The 8,742-nt window shown below is 50.4% G+C and overlaps 1 protein-coding gene across 3 annotated transcripts in view; it reads right to left on the minus strand.

Moving 5' to 3' along the window:
- Positions 1 to 7,878, minus strand: part of TNIP1 (TNFAIP3 interacting protein 1) — a 43,728-nt gene extending 35,850 nt beyond the window's left edge. For 2 of the 3 annotated variants that reach the window (XM_055325198.1, XM_055325197.1), the window contains exon 1: positions 7,746 to 7,878. The gene's annotated coding sequence lies outside the window, so the exon portion shown is untranslated. The remainder of the gene's footprint in view (positions 1 to 7,745) is intronic. The other variant, XM_055325199.1, reaches the window with a different exon arrangement.
- Between the last annotated feature and the right edge of the window lie 864 nt (positions 7,879 to 8,742).

Here is an 8,742-nt window from a genome sequence, read left to right on the forward strand (position 1 = left end):
GCTTGCAGACCCCTCCCTATGCCCTCCCCCACCTCACCCCTCTACCTCTACCTATCTGTAATGGGTCCTAAAACTGAACACAACACTCCAGGTATGGTTCACAAACAGAGGAACTTTCACCTCCACCTTTTTAGGCATTATGTTTCTATTGATGTAGCCTTGCATACATTTGTTTTTCTTATAGCTGAGTCACTGGCAGCAAAGAATGCCCTTTCTCAATGATGTCAATACCTGCTTACACGTCTGATTAGCTGAGAACAAAGTTCTCTTACAGAGAAGTATGCCCTGAAGTTTTAGTTAACTACAGGGCCAGAGGTTTACTGCCCAAATCAGTAATCCTCTACCTAAGAATCTAGAAATGTCTGCGTCACTGCCCACAGGGGCTGAACAAAGATGTGTACTGCCACATGCTTTTAACAGCAGAAATGTCCTAAATGTCCACCAGGGAGGCACCGGTTTAATAAACCACAGTGCATTCACTCACTGGAATGCTATGCAGCCATCAAAAAGAATGGGGCACACTGCTTTGCAATGACATAAAAAGATGTCCATAGAATACCATTAAGGATAAAAAGCCCAAGTATAATAGGATACTAATTTTTTAAGTTTATTATTTTTTCTTTTACTAACCTCTACACCCAGTGTGGGGCTCCAACTTATGACCTAAAGACTGAAAGTCATACAATATTCCAAATGAGCCAGCCAGGCACCCAAGGATACTATTAAAAAAAAAAAAACCACACAACTACATACATGTACATATGTACGTGCATATACATATGTCTATAAAATCATAAATGTGCGTAGGATAAGGTCTGGAAACATACACACCAAATGCCTACTAGTAGACAGCTCTAGAGAGGGACCTGGGATATGGGCTGGAAACAAATGAAACATTTATTTCACCTACAAAAATTTAAACTCTTTACAAGGAAATCTAGTCTTATTCCATTGAAAAAATTAACAAAAATATAGTGGGGGGAAAAATATATATAGTGGAACAGGGTCAGGGGAGAAGAGAGAAGATAGCTTTCAATTTTTACTTTATACCTTTTGTATTCCTTGGGAGTGGCTCTTCAAATGAGAATGTTATTTTGTAACTTTTTAAAAATGGATATTTTAAAATATTTTTTTAAAATTTAAGTGTCTTGACAAGGTCAGAAGGCACACTGTTGGGGCACCAAATGAGACTGGAGGGCTACGGGCAGGGGTGAGAGCGCATTATGTACCTGCTTCATAAGGACACACAAGGCTTAGGGATTTGATCATAAAAAAGAGGGAAAAGTCCATGGGGATCTCTGGGTGGCTCCGCAGTTTGGCGCCTGCCTTCGGCCCAGGGCATGATCCTGGAGTCCCGGGATCGAGTCCCAAGTCAGGCTCCTTACATGGAGCCTGCTTCTCCCTCTGCCTGTGTCTCTGCCTCTCTCTGTGTCTCTCATGAATAAATAAATAAAATCTTAAAAAAAAAAAAAAAAGAAGAAGTCCAGAAGCAAGTTTTCTAGTCAGGAAAGTCACTGGAAGGAGAGTTGGCAACCTAAGAGAGGATCTGGCTTCAGGAAGGCCAGGGCTGGCCTTGAGGTGATAAAGATGGGAAGAGAAGTAGCAGACTTTGGATACCCATCCTCAACTGGGGAACAAGTACAGAGCTCCCCGCCCACTGCCTGTGGGTCCTCACACCAGGCACACCTGCTCTGCTGGAGAGGAAGCCGAGCCCAGGCAGGTGCAGAGCTTGGCTTGAGGCCACACAATTCCCAAGAGACGCAGCAGAACCCACACCTGATCATCACATTACTGGTCCCACCCTGTACTCCCTGCTGCCAAAAGCTCCCCGAGAAGACAGCCCCAGGAACCCCAGCCCACCTTCCTTCTGCCCCATGCACGCCTCCTCTCAGCTCCTGCGATCCACAGGTATACACGCTCCATGCCAGAAGCCGGCTTTCCTCCCAGCAGCTGGGACCTCACTTGGCCCAGAAGGAGGACCCCGACTATCAGCTGTGGGGACACAGGGTACTAGGGCCACCCTTAGACAAAAGGGATGAAGGCTTTGGCTGTCTTTCTGTCTCCCAGTCCCCAATATGCCCAAAGCTGGTTTACCCAAAGAAGGGTTTCTCCAACCCTGTAACTGCCCCGTCTAAGGGGGAAGAGGACAACTTTTAAGAATTTCCCCTTCTCGGGATCCCTGGGTGGCGCAGCGGTTTAGCGCCTGCCTTTGGCCCAGTGCGCGATCCTGGAGACCCGGGATCGAATCCCACGTTGGGCTGCCGGTGCATGGAGCCTGCTTCTCCCTCTGCCTATGTCTCTGCCTCTCTCTCTCTCTCTGTGACTATCATAAATAAATAAAAATTTAAAAAAAAAAACTTAAAAAAAAAAAGAATTTCCCCTTCTCTAAATATGGTGAAAGGAGGGCTCATTGGATCCAAATCCTGGTTCTCTGCTCCTTGCCACGTGACCCTGACCTGGCCTCACTTTCCATGTTCTTCCCTATGGAAACGCTGGGAGGACCCACTAGGAGCCACAGAGCTGTTGACCTTAAAATGCCACCCAACAGGTGCCATAGTGGCTACTAAGGGGACAACCAGACAGGGGTAACACCACTCAAATAAAAGCCAAAGATTTCCTATTCTAGCAGCAAAGGCTAGAGACTCCCTGATGAAGAAGAAAACAAATAAATACACGAGGGTAAGTTCACACCAAGGAGTACGATACAACTGTGAAAATGAATGAACTATAGCCACAGATACAAACCAGGCCAAATCTCACAAATATAATACTGAGCACAAGGAAGTTGTCGAATACAAAGTTGTAGGACAGCATTTAAAGAGTATTATTAAACATACAAAAGAGTACTACCTATTATGTAAGGATTCATATGTTTATAACAAAACTAGAGACATTTATAAGAGAATAAATGTTAAATTCAGAACACTTGCTACTTCCTGATGGGAGGGAAAGGGAATGATCAAGGAGAAATTTCAGGTGTACAGAAAATGTGTGACTTCTTAAGCCGGGCTGGGTAGGGGCCTGGTGTGCACACGTTGCCCTCCATGTCTGGAAGATTTCTTCATATTTTCTAAAAGTCAGTGTTGCTGTCCTTGGACTCCTGCTCTTCCCAGGGGCTGGGCCAGGGGGAGGGAAGAACACATGCAGAAGCCTAAGTGGGGATGTGGAGGGACCAGGGTTCCTCAGCCCATTGATAAAGCTGGCCACGATGAAGGCCCAGGACGGTGGCCTGCCAGACAGTGGAAAGTGGAGCAAGCCCTCTCCAGTGTGGGTGGAGACCAAACCAAAGGCCCCTGACTCATGGGACACCCCCCACACCCGCCCTAAAAATACCAGCTCTGACCTCTGAGTATGACTCCTTGGTGACACAACTCCCACAGCACCCCCACCCTCCCCTCAGCAACACACACACCATACATCTGCTGGGCCACCCGGTTTGTCCACCCTGTAAGTATTCAAGGGCACAGGGAACAGCTTCAGGGTGAGGTCCCTGGGGAGACAAGAGCTCAGCCCTGCCTGGGGACAAAGAGCCAGCTGCTCCTCAGGCCAGTCATCTGTTCCTTTTGGAAGAGTGACTGTCCTGGGCCAGTCATGGGGGAAAAACATCAAAAACTTCCCACAACTAACAGGCTACGGTGACTGCCAACGTCCATCTCTGGAGGTTGGGGAGCTCTGCTCCGCTGAACAAAGGAAGCTTCTTTGTGCTATCCCTGTGTCTCCCTTTTGGCAACTCTCCAGAGGGCCCCAGCCACCCTCCCTTCCAAGAGGGGCAGGGAAAAGAGAAGCAGGCACTGTGGGCAGGCAGGGTTGCAGGAGCAAGAAGAAGTGGGGATGGAGGGTGGGCACAGAAAGGCCTGGCCCAGTAGGAAGAGCTCAGGACTGGATGGAGCCAGAGAAACGGCAGCCCAGTTACTGGGCAACAGCGTTTTTAGAGCTGAGAGGGAACATTCTAAGACCCCAGCCAGTGCAATCCCTTCATTCTGCAGCTGGGACACCAAAGCCAGCAAACGAAAAAGGCCTGCCCAAGGCTGCATAGGATGACAGTGACATAGGGGGAAGCAAACCTAGGCCTCCTGCCAGTGCACTCTCTTACTGCAAGGCACCACGCCTGCCCTCCCTCCAAGTGGTCAGGTGGGCAATGAGGGAAAAGGGGAGTGAGAAAGGAGGAAGCTGCACCCAGGGGGACCCATGAAAGCTAACCATCCATAACATGGGAAGACGCTGCCTACAAGCTAGAGCACTCCCTGACCCTGGGGATGGCAGTCAAGCCGAGACTGGATGATCATCTGCTGGGGTGCACCCCTCCCACTTGTAAGTGTCCGCTTTTCCAAACATGGATGGAAAGACATCTGACACAGAACAAAGGACAATCCATCCAGAGAGGACACAGGTGGCAGAGGGGTTAAAGGCAAGTTATCCCAATGCTCGGAAGATCGCACGGTCCCCACCATCTCCTACTGAAATCCCTTGTATGCTCAGGATTGTCATCACTCACGAGATCAGCAGCTAGCACTGACTGGTTGCCAGCAGCAGCCCTGTGCTGTCTCATTAATTCACAGCACTGGAGAAGATAGTGATGACATCAGAGAATCTTACAGACGAGGGAGAGGGGCCACACCCACTCAAGTGAGCCAAACTTTGAAGCACACGCTCTCCACCAGAGGTTCCCAAAGTGCACCACACAGGCGGTGGCAGCCGCATGGCCACCACCCACTGGATGGAGCCCCTCTGGGGACACAGTCATATACGTGTTTGACAAGCCACTCAGGTGCTTCACATGTGTGCTTGTTTGTCAACCAACTGCTCTAATCACTTCCCGATGCTGCACACAGGGAGAAACCACAACTTCTCTGCCCGGCAGTAAAAGACCTTAGGGTTTTTCCTGGTCCAGCTGGTCAGCTCCCCCAACCCAGCAGAGCCTTACCTCAAATCCTCTATCCAGTCTACTAAGTTCCAGAAGGTGCTCAGGCTCCACTCTGCACTCACCATCTTTCTAGAGCCTGGCCTTGGAGTCACCCCCTCTACCAGGAAGCCCCCTGACTACCTGCTGCCCCCAACTGTCCTGTACTCCAGTGAGACTTATACCAGGCACCTGCAGGCACATAATGCCCTCCACATGAATCAAAGATTTATTTTTTTTTTTGGATTTTATTTATTTATTCATGAGAGACACAGAGAGAGGCAGAGACATAGGCAGAGAGAGAAGCAGGCTCCATGCAGGAAGCCTGATGTGGGACTCGATCCTGGGACTCCAGGATCACACCCTGGGCCAAAGGCAGATGCTAAACCACTTAGCCACCCAGGCGTCCCACATAATGCCTTCCAGATCACATTCAGAGCACAATTTCTCTCCATTCCACTACAAGTTCCTAGATAGCCAGGTGCATAGTTCCTATGTACCTGGCATCATGTTCCTCTGCAAGCACTGGCCACAAAGGCAATCAGGAAAAATTTGCTGGCTATGAGAAAGAAAAAAAAAAACCCTTCGGGAGCAAGTTCTGGTTCTCAACCTGACATTGCCACTACCTCCTAGGACAAGTACCTTCCCAGTTCCCCTCATCTGTGAAACGCACCCTTATTCTAGTTTCTTCTATGCTACTCGTCCATTGAACAAACCCAGCAGAGCTTTACCTCAAACACTCTTATCTTGTATCAGGGATGCACATGCACCAAAGTGGTCCCTGCTCTCACCCTTGTACTCCAGGAAAAGAGAAAGGCAACAAACAAGGAAACACTAAACATTATTATATTCTAGGCACTAAGTTCTATACATATACTTTCTCATTTGCAAATAAACACGATTATTTCAGAGCATGATGAGTGTATAAAAACATAATAGTAATATGACAGAAAGTGAAAAAAGGGGCCACTTTGCATAGAAAGGTCAGGGAAGGCCCCTCAAAGGAGGTGACATTTGAGCTGAGACTTAACAGTTCAGGAAGAACCAGCCATGTAAAAAAAAAAAAAAAAAAAAATGGGAAAGGTGTTCCAGGCAGGAGGAACAGCACATACAAAGGCCTCAAGTCAAGAACAAGCTTGGCACATTGGAAAGAAAAAACAAAAACAAACAAAAAAAAAAAAAAACAAAAGCAGGCTGCCGTGGCTAAACTGCAGTGCAAGCAGAAACAGTACCCAGTAGTATTCAGAGAGACAGACAGACAACCTCCTACAATTGTGAGGTGCTCAAATCAGGTCGGCCCGACTCACCCCAGGACATCCGGGCCCCAACTCATAGGCAGCATTAGGGGTAAGGGTATGAGTCAGACCCCACAGCTTCCTGGGGCCCCAAAAGACCTGCTGTGGGCATAGGGGCAGCTACCACCCTTCAGCATGAGAGCCTCACCATACCCAGGACCCCCTTGGGTGGGGGAAAACAGGATCACAGAAGTATAAGGAATACAGAACACTCACAACTGTAGCTCCCAGGGGGATATGATCAAGTGCTTCCATGAAGTGCCAGTTCCTGATTACATTATTTTCCCAGGACACAGAGAGGACAGAAATCGTGGTCAGTGGAAAGGGAACAGGGCTATGCTATTCAAGGCTTACTGATCTTGGCCAAGTCTTAATCTTTGTGGGCCTCAATTTCCTCATTTGAGAATTGAGGCTACTGTTAGTGACTATCTCCTAGGGTTGTTTAAAGATTAAATGAGATACTGAATGTAAAGCACTGTGCCTAGCACAGGTAAGTGTTCATTAAGTGTACGCTGTCATTACTGCTCTTGGTTTTTCACTGTCTCAGTTCTGTCTGCTGTAAAATAAAGATATTAATACAACAACACAAGATTCTTATGCCTTTGTACTAATCAATATTCCAGCCTCCTAATACAGTATCCATGATTAGGAGTAAAGAAAAAAAAATTGAGAGTCATCTTTTCTGACCTCTCAACAGATGCTGAATTCCCCTCTATCATACCCTACTGCTTGGAAAATACGTGCTGATTAAATTCTACTTTGGTGATACTGTGAAGTTAAAATGATGCATTAGGAATCCACAGATTTCTCTGTACCGTCATTCTGCAAGGGGGGGGGGGGGGAAGGATGTTGCTGATTCCTCAGCATCATCCACAAACCACCCCCAATCAAAACACAATCTCTCACACAATTAATGAAGGTATAATGGGATCACTTCCAAATGCACCATCACACACACACACACGTTCTACAGTGGAAGATTCACCCATATATAGAAACATCACACCCCAAATCACTCCCAGAAGTTCACTGCACACAAATGCTGCCTCCAACCGTATGTTGAAGAGAAACCGTATAGCTGGAACTCTAGAGCCAAATGCCGGGGTTCGAATCCCGACTTTGCAACTCCCTAGCCGTGTGACCCCCAATCTCCAAGCGCCTCGGTTTCCTCAACTGTAAAATGGGGATGATGATAATACTCATTTAAAGAAAGATGTCACCACTACAAGACTTTAACACACGCAGAGTTTAGATCCGCACTTGGAAAGCGGCCAATACCTTATGATTTTCCCCTTCACCCCATGCGCACCCTGCTCCCGAGGGGTCCCGCACCCTCTGGACACCGCCGCGCCGGCCCGCCCCCCCGCCCCCCCCGCCCCCGGCCCTCCCGCAGTGCGCAGGCGCGCCGCCGCCCTCCCTCCGCGCGGGGCAGGGACCCGCCGCCGCCGCCGCCGCCGCCGCCGGGGCCGCGGAGCCGAGCAGCGCCGGCCCCCGCGCAGGGCGCCTGCCGCCCGCCTGGCCCGCCCGCCCCGCCCCGGCCGCCCGCGTACCTGCGCGTGGGGCCCGGGCACACGCCGCCCCGCTCTCCGCGCCCAGCCCCGGTCCAGGCCTGGCCCTCCAGCGCTCGGCGGACTCGGGGCCGGGGCGGGGGAGCGCGCCGGGACGAGGAAGTGCCGGGGGCAGGGCCGCCCTACCCCTGGGAAAGTCCCCGGCGATTGGCAGGCCGGCCGGCCAATGGCGCTGCGCCCTCGGGGCGGGCCGGCCGCGGGGGTGGGCCGCCGCGAGGTAAACAGCCGCAGCCCGGAGGCCGGCCGGCCCCGAGCCCCCCCCCCCCGCCCCCCCGCCCCCCCGCGGCCTCCGGGGCGAGCCGCGGAGACCACCCCATCCCTGCCTCGCGGCCCGGGGAGACTTGCCCTGGGCACGTAAACGTCTGGAGCTGAGCCAGAGCGCGAGCTCAGGGCACTCCCGGACAACTCCGCACAGCTCCCAGAAATTCGTGCTGCAGGGACTCCCTAAAGAACTTTTTTTTTTTTTTAAGATTTATTTATTTATTTATTTATTTATTTATTTATTCATGATAGCAGAGAGAGGCAGACACACAGGCAGAGGGAGAAGCAGGCTCCCTGCAGGGAGCCCGACGCTGGACTCGATCCTGGGGTCAAAGGCAGGCGCTAAACCGCTGGGCCACCCAGGGATCCCCTCCCTAAAGAACTTTTTGTGCATACTTACTGCCCCCCAGACCCTGCAAGCATTTTGCAGGCATTACATTATTTCTTTCACTGGGCCATCCTAGTGAAATGGGGTTTGTCCCCTTGTTTACCGTAAATAAATCTAACAGGCACGAGAGGTTAGTGGACAGTAAGTGTCAGAACCAAGATTCAAACCCCCAAGTGGGCAGATCCAGAGCCGGCCTCCCACCCTGTCTGCATATTTGTGAGCCAGATCATCCGAAGAGTTGTGGGATTTCCCAGACCCTTAAGGAGCAGCTTGGTTTAACCGTGAGGAACGCTTTCTCTGGTCTCTTTTTAAGCCCGTCATTTTTTTTTT

Source organism: Nyctereutes procyonoides, unplaced genomic scaffold, assembly GCF_905146905.1.
Source record: "Nyctereutes procyonoides isolate TBG_1078 unplaced genomic scaffold, NYPRO_anot_genome, whole genome shotgun sequence".
NCBI lineage: Eukaryota > Metazoa > Chordata > Mammalia > Carnivora > Canidae > Nyctereutes > Nyctereutes procyonoides.